The sequence below is a fragment of the Lactuca sativa genome, chromosome 3, assembly GCF_002870075.4.
Source record: "Lactuca sativa cultivar Salinas chromosome 3, Lsat_Salinas_v11, whole genome shotgun sequence".
Taxonomy (NCBI): Eukaryota; Viridiplantae; Streptophyta; class Magnoliopsida; order Asterales; family Asteraceae; genus Lactuca; species Lactuca sativa.
Window position 1 is genome coordinate 205,099,310 of NC_056625.2, and position 16,296 is coordinate 205,115,605.

At 42.4% G+C, this 16,296-nt stretch overlaps 1 pseudogene; it reads left to right on the plus strand.

The window, feature by feature from the left end:
• Nucleotides 1–3,018: 3,018 nt before the first annotated feature.
• Nucleotides 3,019–3,116, plus strand: LOC111893232 (small nucleolar RNA R71; annotated as a pseudogene).
• Nucleotides 3,117–16,296: the final 13,180 nt, after the last annotated feature.

The following is a 16,296-nucleotide window of genomic DNA, read 5'->3' on the forward strand; positions in this document are numbered from 1 at the left end:
ATTCTCCATTCCCTTTTTATCGCGTATTTCAATGTCAAAGTCTTGTAAAAGTAAAACCCACCGTATCAATCTTGGCTTTGCATCCTGCTTGGCAAACAAGTACTTAATAGCAGAGTGGTCAGTAAAAACAGTGGTTTTAGATAAAATAAGATAAGGGCGGAATTTGTCAAAAGCATACACCACGGCTAGTAATTCTTTTTCAGTTGTGGTGTAATTTTCTTGGGCCGGATTCAACGTCTTGCTTGGATAGTAAATGGGTCGAAAGTGCTTATCAACCCTTTGGCGAAGTCCAACTCCTAATGCAAAGTCGCTTGCGTCACACATTATTTCAAAAAGTAGGTTCCAATTCGGGACAATAATGATCGGGGCATTAGTTAATTTTTCTTTCAAAAATTCAAACGCCTCTAGACACTCTTTAGTGAAATTAAATGGCACATCTTTTAAAAGTAATTGTGTTAGAGGTCTAGTTATTTTAGAAAAATCTTTTATGAAACGGCGGTAAAAACCCGCGTGACCTAAAAAACTCCTAATGCCCTTTATATTAGTTGGTGTAAGTAATTTAGCAATTGTATCTATTTTTTCCCGATCCACCTCAATCCCTGCTTTGGATACCTTGTGGCCCAAGACTATTCCCTCTTTAACCATAAAGTGACATTTTTCCCAATTGTGGACTAAATCGGTTTTTTCACATCTTGCAAGCATTAAATCAAGGTTAGTAAGACAATCATGGAAGGAAGATCCAAAAACAGAAAAATCGTCCATAAATACTTCCATGAATTTTTCCACCATGTCATGGAATATGACCGTCATGCACCTTTGAAACGTCGCAGGTGCATTGCATAACCCAAAGGGCATGCGGCGATAGGCAAAAGTCCCACTCGGGCAAGTGAAAATGCTCTTTTCTTGGTCAATTGGGTCTATGGGTATTTGGAAGTAACCCAAAAATCCGTCTAAGAAACAATAGTAGCTATGGCCGGACAATCTTTCAAGCATTTGATCAATAAAAGGTAAAGGAAAATGGTCTTTACGAGTGGCATCGTTTAGCTTTCGATAATCGATGCACACTCACCAACCGGTTACCATTCGGGTCAGAATAAGCTTGTTCTTCTCGTTTGTTATGACTGTCATCCCTCCTTTCTTAGGCACCACTTGAACAGGACTGACTCATGGACTGTCGGAAATAGAATAAATGACTCTCGCATCTAAAAGCTTGTCTACTTCCTTCTTGACCACCTCTTGCATATTCGGGTTCAATCTTCTTTGGTGTTGCATACCGGCTTTGCTATTTCTTCCAGGTTGATCTTGTGAGAGCAATAAGCGGGGCTTATTCCCTTGATATCAGTGATACTCCATGAAATAGCACTCTTTCTCTTCTTTAGGACATGGAATAACTCTTCCTTTTCAGATTGGGAGAGGCCAGAAGCCATTATCACAGGTTTTTGTTGTCCGTCTTCAAGGAATGCATACTCCAAGTGATTTGGTAGCGATTTTAGCTCAATTTGAATCTTGCATGTCAACTATAGCGCTTACGGTGTTAGGAAAGGTCTTCCAAGGATGATCGGGACTTGAGGATCCGCTTCCATGTCCAAGATTATAAAATCCGTAGGGAATACGGACTTATCCACCTTTACCAAGAGATCTTCACAGATTCCTCGTGGGAATGTAACAGTTTTGTTTGCTAAGTGGATTACCAATCGGATTGGCCTCGGTTCCGGGAGATCTAGTTTCTTGAAAAATGAATATGGCATGAGGTTTACACTTGCTCCTGAATTGGCCAAAGCATGAATGGTGGCCAAATTCCCAAATTGACAAGGCAATGTTAAGCTTCCCGAGTCACCCTTCTTCTTTGATAGCTTGTTCAACATTGTAGCTAAGCAATTCTCATCGAGAACCACTTCACTCACTTCTTCCATCTTTTTTCTATTAGTTAGAAGCTCTTTGAGAAACTTAGCATATTTTGGCATTTGGGCAACCACTTCTATGAATGGTATGTTGATTTGAAGAGCCTTTATGTGTTCTAGAAACTTCTGGTAGTCTTCTTCATTCTTTTCTTTCTTAGCTCTGGCTGGATTGGCAATGTAGGCTGATATGGCTTTGCAGGAGGTGGACTTTTCTGATCAGGAGGCGGACTCGCCGAGTCCATATCGGGAACTCGGCGAGTAGTGTTTAGGTTTAGCTAGTTTTGCTTTTGGCTCGGGTTTTCTGCATCCTCCTTTTGTAATTTCTTGGGATCTTCATTCTGAATAGGAGCCAGGGGAGTAATGATCTTCCCGCTATAATGTTTATGTGCGCGCCTCGTGGGTTGTTTTCGGTTTTACTAGGAATTTCTCCCGGTGATCTTTGATTTATTTATGGGGCAAGTTGCCCCAGCTGTGTCTCAATATTGTGGATAGATGCTTGCTGATTTCTAAGTATTGTTCTTGTCTCTTGTATTGCAGCATCATGGTCATTGTGTCTCTTTTCTGAAGCAGCTACAAATTTAGTAAGCATATCCTCCAAACTTGGTTTTCTTTCTTGCACCGGCTCCTCCTTTTGGTAAAAACCTCTTCCTTTTTGTTTATATTTCTCCTCCATAGCTTTCTTGTACTCTTCATAAGGAAGCCACTCCTTCTTTGGTTTTCACCAATCATCATCATATTTGTCACCACTGGAGTAGCATACCTGCACCTTCTTGTACCCATTCTCGTCCAAGTCACAATCTCTAGTAAGATGGTTCCATTACAATTCTCACAACCCACCCGAATAGCATGTATTGTTTGATCCATTTTATCCATCCTCCTATCCATGGTTTTCAACATAGCCATAACTGCTGACAAATCTTCTGAAGCTGCATAAGTTGCTCCCCTCGTCACATCATTCCTTGGGTCGTGGTATTCCCTAGAATGCTTAGAGAATTCCTCAATTAGTTTCTTTATCACTGGGGGTGCTTTCTTTGTGAGTGGGCCTTGCGAGTCAAGTAATTGCCTTGTTGTAAAATTCACTCCATCATAGAAAATGGAGACTTCTTGTTGACTATTAAGATCATGATGTGGGCAATTTCTTAGTAGACTTTTGTACCTGTCCCAAGCCTCATAAAGTGATTCTCCAGATTTTTTCTCAAAGTTGTCTATGACTTTCTTAACTTAGCTATTTTGGAAGGTGGGCAAAATTGATCAATAAACTCTTCTTTCATCTTGGCCCATGTAGTGATGGATCCGGGGGGAAGTTACTTGAGCCAATCCTTTGCAGCACCCTTCAATGTAACCGGAAGCATTCGAAGCAGCTGAGTCTCGCGAGGCACGTTTGGAACATTGAAGTAGTCAGCTACATCATTAACTTCATCTAAGTCTTTGTAAGCATCTTCATGGTGTTTTCTGTAGAAGGGGGTTTCTTTGAGTTGAGCAAGTATGTGACCATTAAGCTTAAAAGTGGCAGTTGCGGGAATTGCGGGTTGCACAAGTCCTGGGCTTGTATCATCTCATATCCTCTTCTTCCATTCGCCCATGGGGACTTCATCAATGTTAGCCATGGTGTTGTCCAAGTCTCCTTCTTGATCGCTTTCCTCTTCGTATTCGGTTTCGTAGTCGTATTCAAATTCAGCTTCTTTTGGGTTGTCTTCAATATCTTCTAGCTTACTTTCTTCGCTCTTTCTACTACTGGTCTCTCCTAGTTTCTTGTTCTTCTTCTTCTTCCCGAAAATAGTTTTCAAGCTAGTCAAAGGTGACTTCTTAGGTGTATTCGAGCCATCAACGTCCTTGCCTCTATTTTTCCTCAAAGCGGATTATGGGTCTTCAAAGGGGGGAACCAAAGGAGTGTTGGATCCTCTGGTCATGAAAATCCTACGACCAGAACAAGAGAAAAAAAACGTGTAAAAAGAACAAATATAAAAAAAATACTGCAAATCAACAGTGGACTCGCCGAGTAGGGTCGACTGCACTCGGTGAGTTCACTATATAAAAAGCTAAAACAGATAAAATTTAATAAAAACGACTAAAAACTAATAATTACTACAACTTAATTCTAATTACTGAATTACTAAAAAAATAACTTTGTGTAAGATAACCCCACACAAAGGATCGATAAAACTAGTAATTAGATTTAATTTTTGAACCGTTCCCCGGCAACGGCACCAAAAACTTGATGTGTGTAAAAATGCACTGTTTTATTCCTACTCTAAAAATATAATTTTAGCACACAAAGGCAGTGAACCTGTCTTTAAGTAGTATAGTTAAATAAGTAGGGTATCGAACTCAGGGAACAGAAATTAAACTAATAACTAATTTTAACTAGACAAGTAATAAAAGTAAAGAGTTTTTCTCTAGTTTTACAAGACTAGAAACTTAAACACACCTCCTAACATTTAATTAACTAAGCAACTAAAACAAGTAAAAATTCACCAAATTTAATAAAAGGATTTCTGTTTAGGTCCAAGTAATTCACTCCTATGGTTAATTTTATGATAAAGTAATATATTGATAGTTTCTATAGTGATTAGATTCGCATTCGCTATTACCAACCCTTAGGAGATTACTCAATTTAAGCAATGATCAAGTGTTTAAACTAATTAACTCCCTAGTTCAATTATTTGGATTGAATAAGATTTGTAATTGTTTAATCAAATTGGTAGTTCAACTAACCTCTTGTTTGTTGGTTTACCAAACAAGCTCACACATTAATTTACCCATTCTCTAATTAATCTTAGTTTCATATTCACTAATCCTAGGCATATAATGAAGTGTTCACATAAATCATATGAGGTTAACAATTAAGAGATGTTCATGCAACCTAATTGTCTTCCAATTAACAGAAAATAGTCATAATCAATGGATAAGGTTCTTTAACAAACTTAGTTTAATAAAATCACCAATAATCAATCAATTAAAGTATAAACCACACCATAGGAGTAAATTAGTCTTTCTTAAACAGAAACTATGAAATTCAGCTGATGATTACAGCCAAAGAGAAGCTAAAAACGAATTCAATTGAACTAAACATGATTTACTTCTAGATTAAGTGGAAGATTTAACCTAATTCACCTTGAGTCTTCTTAATGATCAAAGATTAGGGTTCTTTAGGTCTCTAAAGGTATCTTCAGTCGCAGGTTGCTCTCCAAGGAAGCCAAAAAACTCCTCCATTCGGGATTCTATCTACTATTTATAATTATCTCAAAACAAGGTCTACTCGGCGAGTAGGTGCCCAACTCGCCGAGTTCCTTTGAGAAATATGTGTACGGCAAGGAGTTTGGATATTACTTTGCAAACATTTAACTAGACTCGGCGAGTAGGGTTAGGTTTGTTCTTCCTTCTTCATTTTCTAGCTTATGATTGCTTCTCCTTCTTTCTTTTTGCTCCCAAGCTTGTCTTCTAGATTGAAAATATAATTTAGACATTATTAAGTACCTTTTGCCCATATTATGCAAATAATTAGCTAATAATTGATAAAATTTTGTAATAAACACATGGGTAAATATGCACATATCAGCATGTTTGATCGCGGAGGGCCGCCTAGTATGCCCGACGTACCAGGCCCAGAATGAAACCCTAATCATAAGTGAGCTACTTATTTAAAGAATGTTATGGCCTCCTTGTGAGCCACCATTTCCAGAGACTTATCCTCCCCAAAACCCTAACCCTTGTTCTTGTAGCAAGAGGGTGCCTTTGAGAGCTTGTGGGTGTGTTCTTGAGCATTAGAAGTGGAAAGGAAGCTTTGGAGAAGAAGGAGTGAGAGCCCAAGCACTTGGATCTGAGCTTAGCAGTGAGAAAAGATTCATTTGGAGGTAAAAAGCTCCAAGCTTTTCTACTCTTCTGTTTCTATTTTTTTGTGACGTGTTTTAGGGTTTTTCTCCTGAAAGTTTATGGCTTTATGAGTTGATAAGCACCTAGAATCCAAGATCTGTCCCTTGTTAGTTTATTTTGTGTTATAGAGCCATAAAAATCTAATCTTGGTCATTAAGAGCTGACCATGCATGAGTTATGAGTCTCTTAAGGAAGGATGTGGTAAGATTTGGGTGTTGGTGACCTTTACAGCCATGTAAAGGCTTAAAGTCACTGACTTTATGAATTAAGAGGCATTAGAGTAACCAGATTTGGGATATGAGCTTATATCTTAGCCGATTCAGACCAAAAACCACGAGGAGTGTGAAACTGGGACTTACGTTGGGCGTAATCCCAGTACGCGCAGCGTAGGGGTCAAGTTCCTTATTTCTGGATAGCCACGGGGTACGCCCCGTGTACAGAGCTGGTACGCGCCACGTTCTCCCTACTGTTGACTTTTGTTGACTTTTAGGATTTGGTGAAGATTGAGGACTATTAAGCTTTGGAGGGGTAAAATGGTCTTTTACACTTCTGTGAGTTGTAGGAGGGTTATTCTAGCTTCTTGAGGGCCAATATTAATTAGGGATAATTATTATGTTTTAGGCGAGAGCTAGACCCGGGAGTAGAGATCAAGATCCTGATTGTGAGATTTTCATTCATTAGCTTACGAGGTGAGTCTTCTCACTATACTTACCTTGAGTGGTAAATCTTATGTGTGACCAGAGGGTCTTATGTGCATGGATCGTGTAATGAGATATCCTGCTATTCACTTGTGTTATGCATTTTGAGTATTATATTGTGATGCTGAGTTGAGGGACTGGAGGGTCCATCTGAGTTGTGGGACTGGGGGGGTCCCACTGAGACACATCAACTAGAGGGTCTAATTGAGTTATAGCCTTGAGTGGCTAATGTGTTGTGTGTGGTAATTTAGGGAACTCATTAAGCTTTTATGCTTACTGTGTTATGTGTTATGTGTTTCAGGTAGTTCCAAGGATCGCGGCAAGGCGCCGGCATGATTGTACACACCGCGGGAGATTGTTTTTATGATTCTGGGATTGTGTTTTGTTTGTTGACGTTTGAGACATATGTGTTTTTGAGAATTATGATACAAGTTTATTATTTTTAAAAAAGAAAATTTTGGTTTGAGAATTTACGTCGTTACACTAAGATTGGGGTAAAACAGTCTTTTGCCCCAAGTATGGACTTATGGTTATGTATTGGAACCCAATTATTAATTAGGTGATGTTTTGATATTGACAATTCAGGAATCTGTCATCCAGCAGCTGGGATTGTGTCTACGGGACTTCAGCCATGTAAGGTAAGTTACCTTCTAAGTAAGAATCTTTGGGATGTTAAGGAACAAGTAGGGGCGGGTGATCGAGTGTGAGTATGCTCGAGCGAGTCTCTGATAATTTTTGTGTGGTGTTTCAAAGACGTCATGGTGGGTACACACTACAACCCTGGGAGCAGTGGGAGTAGTGATGATAAGATTTGGAGGATGATTCATGAGGAGGTGGTTGCAGCTATCCGAGCAAAGATTCTGGAGATGTTTGGGTCTATCAAGACCACCTTGATTCAGACGTTTGACGAGCGATAAGTTGCTATCACTGAGGCTGCTGTTGTCGTGGCCACTACAGCCATCGCCGCTGCTAGGCCACAGGGAGGTGACTCATTGCTGTTCCAAGAGTTCAGCAACATGAAGCCACCAAAGTTTGATGGGACATAGGATCCGATTGTTTACATGAGGTGGATCTCCGGTATTAAGGGATGTTTTTATATGTGTTCTTGTCCCGACCATTTGAGAGTTTGGTTTGCGCTGAACCAGCTTTGCTTCAGAGCGAAGGATTGGTGGAAGTTTGCGACAAATGGCTTCACCACTACAGAGCATGTTGTAGTGACATAGGAGAGGTTTGTTCAAATGTTTCGAGACGAGTATGTTCCCCCGATAGAGAGGGAACGTTTGGCATAGGAGTTTTTGTCTCTCAGGCAGAAGACAAAGTCGGTGAATGAGATCTCGAGGATGTTCCATGAGAGGGCGATGTTTTGCCCCAAACACGTGTCCACTGAGTAAACACGTGTGAGTCGATATCTGAGCATACTGAGGAGGGATATACGAGAGTTCGTGGCAAACTCATCGTACCGGATATTGGCCGAGATTCAGGACAATGCCAGGAGGAGGGAGATTAAGTTTGAGTTAAAGACCAGGGAGGATGAGGCGGAGTGTCGGGGGAGGGACCGGAGACCAGTGCAGTCGCAGCCGGCAACGAAGCGGGCTATGCCCATTGATTCTAGAGTTGGGGGCCAGAAGGTCCGAACATATGACAAGTGCAGCAAGAGTCAAGAGGGTTCTTTCCATATGGGGATCTGTTACAAATGCGGCAAGGAGGGGCATATGGCGAAGGATTGCCCCAAGGGATTCTCAATTTACTTTCATTGCAACCAGACCGACCACCGGAAGGCCGAGTGCCCCCAGCTAATGCATGGACCAACGCAGGGATCTGCACCTACTTCTGTGCGTGCTTCTGAGAGCCGGCCAGTGAAGGCTGAGACACTGAAGGCTCGCCGGAGAGCCTTTCAGTTGACAGCGGAGGAGGTCCGCACAACACCCGATGTCGTGGCTGGTATGTATTCTTTTATTTACTTATGCTGAGTTTGAGAAATTGTGCTTATATTGTGGTATGCTTAGGTACTTTGCTTGTGAATTTTTTACCTGCTTTGGTGTTATTTGACTCGGGTGCGAGTCGATCTTTCGTGTCATTAGCTTTTAGTCAGCACATCAGTATCCGACGAGAGGTGTTGAGTCGACCTCCGTGAGTTTCTATAGCTGACGAGCGAGTGGTTTTTGCTACTGATGAGATTTGAGGATGTGTACTCGAGATTTTCGGTGCTGAGTTTCTGATAGATTTGGTACCGATTGCGATAGGGGATGTCTGTGTCATCATGGGCATGGACTGGTTGACCCGATTCGGAGCTCTTATCTACTGTGAACGTCATTTGGTGACCACACGAGACCCTAGTGGGGGAGTAATTACGGTGTATGGCGAGGGTACCCAATTTGGGTCAGCATTTTGCTTGGCTGCCAGAGCGAGACAGAGTTTACAGCATGGCTATAGAGGGTTTGTAACCTATGTGATGGATATGCGAGTTATCGTAGAGAGGCCGACTTCTGTCGGCGAGGTTCCATTAGTGCGAGAGTTTCCGGATGTTTTCCCCGAGGAGTTTCCAGGGGTACCTCCCAAGAGGCAGGTGGAGTTTCTCATCAATTTGTTTCGGGGGGCGGCGCCTATTGCCAAGGAACCTTATTGCCTTGCACCCCCAAAGATGCAGGAGTTCTCATCGCAGCTTCAGGAGCTGTTGGGGAAGGGATTCATATGACCGAGTAGCTCGCCGTGGGGAGAGCCGATCCTTTTTGTCAAAAAAAATGATGGTTCACACCAGATGTGCATTGATTACCAGGAGTTAAACAAGATGACAGTCAAGAACCGTTATCCACTACCGAGGATCGACGATCTGTTCGATCAGTTGTAGGGAGCTTCTTGGTTCTCCAAGATAGACTTGAGGTCTGGATATCACTAGATAAGGGTGCGGGATGAGGATATCTAGAATACGGCATTTAGGACTCATTATGGGCATTACGAGTTCATGATGATGCCTTTTGGGGTCACCAATGCACTAGCAGCGTTCATGGATCTCATGAACCGAGTATGTAGGCCGATGTTGGATCGATCGGTGATTGTGTTCATCTACAATATTCTGGTGTATTCGAGATCCAGAGAGAAATATGAGGAGCATCTGAGGGAGATTCTTGGAGTATTGAGATCGGAGAGGCTTTATGCCAAATTCTCCAAGTGTGATTTCTGGTTACGAGAGGTTCAGTTTTTAGGGCATCTCGTTAATCAGAATGGCATATTGGTCGATCCGGCCAAGATTGAGGTTGTTATGAGTTGGAGGGTGTCGAGATCCCCCACTGAGATCAGGAGTTTTCTAGGGTTGGCGGGCTACTATTGGAGATTTATCAAGGATTTCTACAAGATTGTCGTTCCCCTCACCAGATTGACCCGGAAGGGCGTTGCTTTTACTTGGGGTCCTAAGCAGTAGACCTCATTTGAGACTCTTCGCCAGAGATTATGAGAAGCCCTGGTGTTAGCACTTCCGGAGGGAATAAAGGATTTTGTGGTGTACTGTGACATGTCTATATCAGGGTTGGGTACGGTGCTTATGCAGAGAAGGTACGTGATATCATACACATCGAGGTAGTGGAAGCCTCATGAGACGAGGTATCCTACCAATGATTTGGAGTTAGGGGCAGTAGTGTTCTCCCTTAAGATATGGCACCATTATTTGTATGGAGTTCGGTGTATCATATACACGGACCACAAGAGTTTGAGGTATCTGATGGATCAGCCCAACCTGAACATGCGCCAGAGGAGATGGTTGGATGTGGTAAAGGATATTGACTATGAGATTATGTACCACCTGGGCAAGGCTAATGTGGTAGCCGATGCTCTGAGCCGCAAGGCGGAGAGTGCCCCGATTCGAGATATACGCATGAGAATGACGGTGATGACTCCGGTATTGGATACTATTCGAGAGGCCCAGGCACAGGCTGTGAGACCGAAGAACCGCAAGAGAGAGCGGGTGATTGGGCAGGTGTCCGAGTTTGTTATTGATAGCCGAGGGCTTATGACCTTTCACGGTCGGATTTGGGTGCCGTTTATGGGCGGGGCACGTAGCATATTGATGGAGGAGGCGCACAGATCGAGATTCTCGATCCATCCCGGGGCCACTAAGATGTATTTAGATCTGAAGAGAGATTACTGGTGGCCCTGTATGAAGAGGGATGTTGCGTGGGTTATAGAGAGGTGATTGACCTGTCGCCGGGTTAAGACCGAGCACCAACGTCCACATGGAAAGTTGTGGCCACTAGAGGTTCCCCAGTGGAAGTGGGAACAGATTTCTATTGATTTCATCACCAAATTGCCGAGGACCACGAGGGGTGTTGATGCAATTTGGGTGATTGTGGATCTGCTGACGAAGAGCGCTCACTTCCTGGATATCAGTGAGAGCTCTTCTGCAGAGAGGCTAGCAGAGATATATGTGAGAGAGGTGGTGTCTCGGCATGGAGTGTTGATCTCGATTCTCTCAGACAGAGATGTGCGTTTCACTTCCAGGTTCTGGAAGAAGTTTCATGAGGAGTTAGGTACGAGATTGCACTTCAGTACTGCTTATCACCCACACACAAATAGACAGAGTAAGTAGACGATACAAATGCTCGAGGACATGCTTCGAGGATGTGTTATCGACTTCGTCGGAAGTTGGGACACATACCTACCTTTGGCTAAGTTTTCGTACAACAACAACCACCATTCAAGTATTGGTATGCCTCCCTTTGAGCTTTTATATGGGAGGAGGTGTCGAACCCCCATCTGTTGGGGAGAGGTAGGGCAACGAGGTTACTGATAGCCCAGAGCCACCAGAAGAGTTATGCGGATAGGCGGCGATCCGAGCTCGAGTTCCAGGTTGGAGACTTTGTACTCCTGAAGGTATCTCCTTGGAAAGGAGTGATCTGATGCAGGAATAGGGGCAAGCTGGGGCCCCGATACATTGGTCCTTTCAGGGTGACCGCGAGAGTGGACAAGGTAGCATACTGTTTGGAGCTACCTGAGGAGTTGAGTCACATCCATAACACCTTCCACATATCCCAGTTGAGGAAGTGCTTGGCCGATGAGACGACAGTGGTACCACTAGAGGATATTCAGGTGGACGCGGGCCTGAATTACATTGAAATACCGATTGCGATTCTGGATCGAAAGTTGACGGTTCTGAGAAGCAAGGAGGTGCATTTGGTCGAAGTTCAGTGGCAACATCAGAGAGGGTCCGAGATGACTTGGGAATCGGAGTCTGAGATGCGGGAACAGCATCCAGAGTTGTTTGCGGAACATGAATTCGGGGGCAAAGTCTAATTCTAGTGAGGGAGAATTGTAACATCCAAAAAACCTAAGTATACCTTGTGAACCCTAATCTTTAAGCAATTGTCCATATTGTTCCTTGATAAATAGAAGAGTGGTAGACGGGTACGCGGGGCGTACTAGAGTGTACGCTCATCATACTCATGCGTGTTTTTGATCGAGGAGGGTCTCCTAGTACGCCGGGCGTATGAAACCCAAATCTTAAGTGAGCCCCCTATTTAAAGAATGTTATGGCCTCCTTGTTAGCCACCATTTCCAGAGACTTATCCTCCCCAAAACCCTAACCCTCGTTCTTGTAGCTAGAGAGTGCCTTTGAGAGCTTGTGGGTATGTTCTTGAGCATTAGAAGTGGAAAGGAAGCTTTTGAGAAGAAGGAGTGAGAGCCCAAGCTCTTGGATTTGAGCTTAGCAGCGAGAGAAACTTCATTTGGAGGTAAAAATCTCCAAGCTTTCCTACTCTTTTCTTTGTGTTTATGTGTGAGGTGTTTTAGGGTTTTTGTCCCCAAAGTTGATGGCTTTATGAGTTGATAAGCCCCTAGAATTTGAGATCTGCCCTTGTTAGTTTATTTTCTGATATAGAGGTATAAAAATCTAATCATGGTCATTAAGAGCTGACCATGCATGAGTTATGAGTCTATTAAGGAAGGAAGTGGTATGATTTGGATGTTGGTGACCTTTACAGCCATGCAAAGGCTTAAAGTCATTGACTTTATGAATTGAGAGTCATTAGAGTAACCAGATGTGGGATATGAGCTTATGTCTTAGCCGATTCAGACCAAAAACCACAAGGAGTGTGAAACTAGGATTTATGTTGGGCGTAATCGTAGTACGCGCAATGTAGGGGTCGAATTCCCTGTTTCAGGACAGCCACGGGGTACGCCCGCATATAGAGCTGGTACACGCTGCGTACTCCCTGCTATTGACTTTTGTTGACTTTTAGGGTTTGGTCAAGATTAAGGACTATTAAGCTTTGGAGGGGTAAAATGATCATTTACCCTTATGTGAATTGTAGAAGGGTTAGTCTAGCTTCATGAGGGCCAATATTAATTAGGTATAGGTATTATGTGTTTGGCGGGAGCTACACCCGGGAGTAGAGATCAAGATCCCGATTGTGAGATTTTCATTCATTAGCTTATGAGGTGAGTCTTCTCGCTATACATACCTTGAGTGGTAAATCTTATGTGTGACCAGAGGGTCTTATCTGCATGAACCGTGTAATGAGATATCCTGCTATTTACTTGTGTTATGCATTTTGAGTATTCTATTGTGATGCTGAGTTGAGGGACCGGAGGGTCCATCTGAGTTATCGGACTAGGGGGTCCCACTGAGACACATCGACCAGAGGGTCTAATTGAGTTATAGCCTCGAGTGGCTAATGTGTTGTGTGTGGTAATTTGGGTAACTCACTAAGATTTTATTCTTAACATGTTATGTGTTATGTGTTTCAGGTAGTTCCGAGGATCGCGGCAAGGCACCGGCATGATTGTACACACCGGCGGGAGATTGCTTTTATGATATTGGGATTGTGTTTTATTTGTTGACATTTGAGACATATGTGTTTTTGAGAATTATGATACAAGTTTATTGTGTTTAAAAATGAAAATTTTGGTTTGAGAATTTACGTCATTACACTAAGATTGGGGTAAAACAGTCGTTTACCCCCAGCATGGACTTATGGTTATATATTAGAACCCAATTATTAATTGGGTGATGTTTTGATATTGACAGTTCGGGAATCTGTCATCCAGCAGCTGGGATTGTGTCTACGGGACTTCAGCAGTGTGAGGTGAGTTACCTTCCAATAGAAGTGGGTCTAAGGCACCAAGGCCGACCCACTTGTAGTTGATTACAGTTGAGATGATTGCCTTTGTGATAACTGTCTGGTTTGCTACTAACTGGTATGTTTATATGCTAGCATGATATGTTATATATGATAGTGGTAGTAGGAGGGGACTAGTCCCCATGTTTGGTTGTTAGGACCGAAGGGTAGGTCGGGCACCCCAGATATGCCTGACAATATGTTTATGTTATGATATATGTGGTAGTACTAGTAGGGGTGAAATAGTCCCCGAAGTTCGGTTCTTAGGACCGAAGGGTAGGTCAGCACCCCATAATGGCTTGACACGGGTAGGTCAGCACCCCAGAATGGCTTGACACGGGTAGGTCGGCACCCCAGAATGGCCGGACCGAGCAGGTCGGGCACCCCAGAATTGCCCAATAGTATGTATGCTATGTGATTGTATGGTATGTGGTATGATGGGGGAACTCACTAAGATTCACGCTTACGGTTTTAAGTTTTGGTTTCAGGTACTTCGTTCTTAAAGGAAAGGAGCCAACTCGATCGCAGCGCATCACACTACGTTTTCCTCACATGAGATCCTTGGGATTACAATCTGATACGGTTTTTATGATGACACGTTTTGATTATTGACATATTGGTTTTGACATGAGATATCATTATGAATGTTTTTATATTGATGATTTTATGTTATAACTTATTTAAAAATGAAATTTTTGGCCTTGAATTTTGGGATGTTAGACTCAAAGGATAGTTATAGTTACAAAAATTTTAGTTCAAAAACACGTAAACTCGTTAATTAAACTTTGTGAGTCATTGTCTTCACGGTACATTACAAAGTACACACAAAAGTCGCGTTCTATAACCAGAATCTCCTGTATGGGGAGCATGATATTGTGTACAATTCTATACAGGACTGACAATCTCACACCTTAATTGTTAGCTATAGTTAGATCGAAGGTCTCGGGTGACAAGATTCATAACATTCCGACGCCTGAAGAACGTCGCTTGAGGCCATCTAGGTCATCAGCACGGTTATAAAAACTCACACAAAGCAACAACGACACTTTTTGGTTAACACAATAACAATCTTCAAATGGTTTTATGTATAAATAAAATTAAATTAACATTATCATAAGAATGTGAAAAACTTTTACATTTTCGATCTTGATACAGATAAGACTACATCACGTTTTATGGAAAATATAGGATTTTCTAGTAACAAACAATATTACATTACAATGAGAGGTTTTACAATCATTCATGCAAAACACTTATGAACTCACCAACTTTATGGTTGATACTCTCTTTTCAAATAACTTGTATTCTCAGGGAACTAGTAAACATGTAACAACTGGCTTCTGCTGATGGGACGCAAATCGTCTATTCATCCTTTTGAACAACATTTTGTAATTGATATTTTGAAAACATGTAAACACTTTCAAGTGATGTAACTATTTCAATTATATATATATATATATATATATATATATATATATATGTTGGTTGTATTTGCTTTGAACATTTATATTCAACTGTTATGATACAATACATGATAGTCACCCGCCCCCGGACGTTTCCGCCGATCTGGTTTGGGGGTGTGACACATCACTTCCTCTTTAAACCTTATAGAAAAAGATGCCACCAAGAAGAAATCCCAAACATGTGAACACCTCAGCAACACCACCACCCCACTGCCACCACCTCGACAATTTGACTCTGCTGTCTTCCAAGCAGTAGTAACAGCCGCAGTGGCAGCCGCCATGACACAAATTAACGCAAGTGGTACTAGTGGGGCGGGTAGTGGTGCCAACAATTATAACCATGGAGAAAGTTTCAAACACCCAAGGGAGTGTTCCTACAAAGAATTCACCAACTGCAAACCCAAATCCTTTAATGGAAGTGGGGGATTCATTGCCCTAACGCAATGGTTCGAGAAAACAGAAGCAATTTTCGAGATTTGCTCATGCCTAGAAGGAAGCAAAGTGAAGTTTTTTGCCTGCAACTTCTCTGATAGGGCCCTTACATGGTGAAATGGCCATGTCAAGTCACTAACCCTCACAGTGGATAACTCAATGGGCTGGGAGAACTTAAAAGCAATGATAATGGAAGAATACTGCCAGAGGGCGAGGTGCAAAAGCTGGAGCAAGAACTTTGGAACCTTTCCACGACAGGCTCCGACATAGCAGCTTAGAAGAGGGACTCGACGAGTTGATGCCTAGACTCGTCGAGTAGGATCACGATTGATGACTAGATTTAATGAATGGACTCGATGAGTCGGCATGTCGACTCGAAGAGTCCGTGCTGTCGGCAGAAACCCTAAATCCTTGGGCCTGTGCCCTATTTAAGGGATATTATGGCCCTCATTTGTGGCCACCTTCTCCCTTGTGAGAACCAGATAGCATAGTGAGAGAGAGAGAGAGAGAAGAAGAAGAAGAAGCCATTTTCATCATCTATAGTATGATTTTGCAAGGAAGAAGGAAGGAGGGCAAGCTAGACCGGTTAAGGAGATCAGATTTGCTACCATTTTATCAGAAGAGGCTACTAGAGGTATAGATCTATGCTCAATCTCGTGTTTATGGTGATCTACTTGAATCTAGGGTTTTCTTATCCCTTCTTTAGCTTGGATTCGAAGCTTATGAGGGGTAGAATGGTCTTCTACCCATCCTTTAGAGATGAGGACATGAGAAAGTATTGATTAGAGATGTTATTATGTTGATAGGAGCAGGCTAGGTCGGG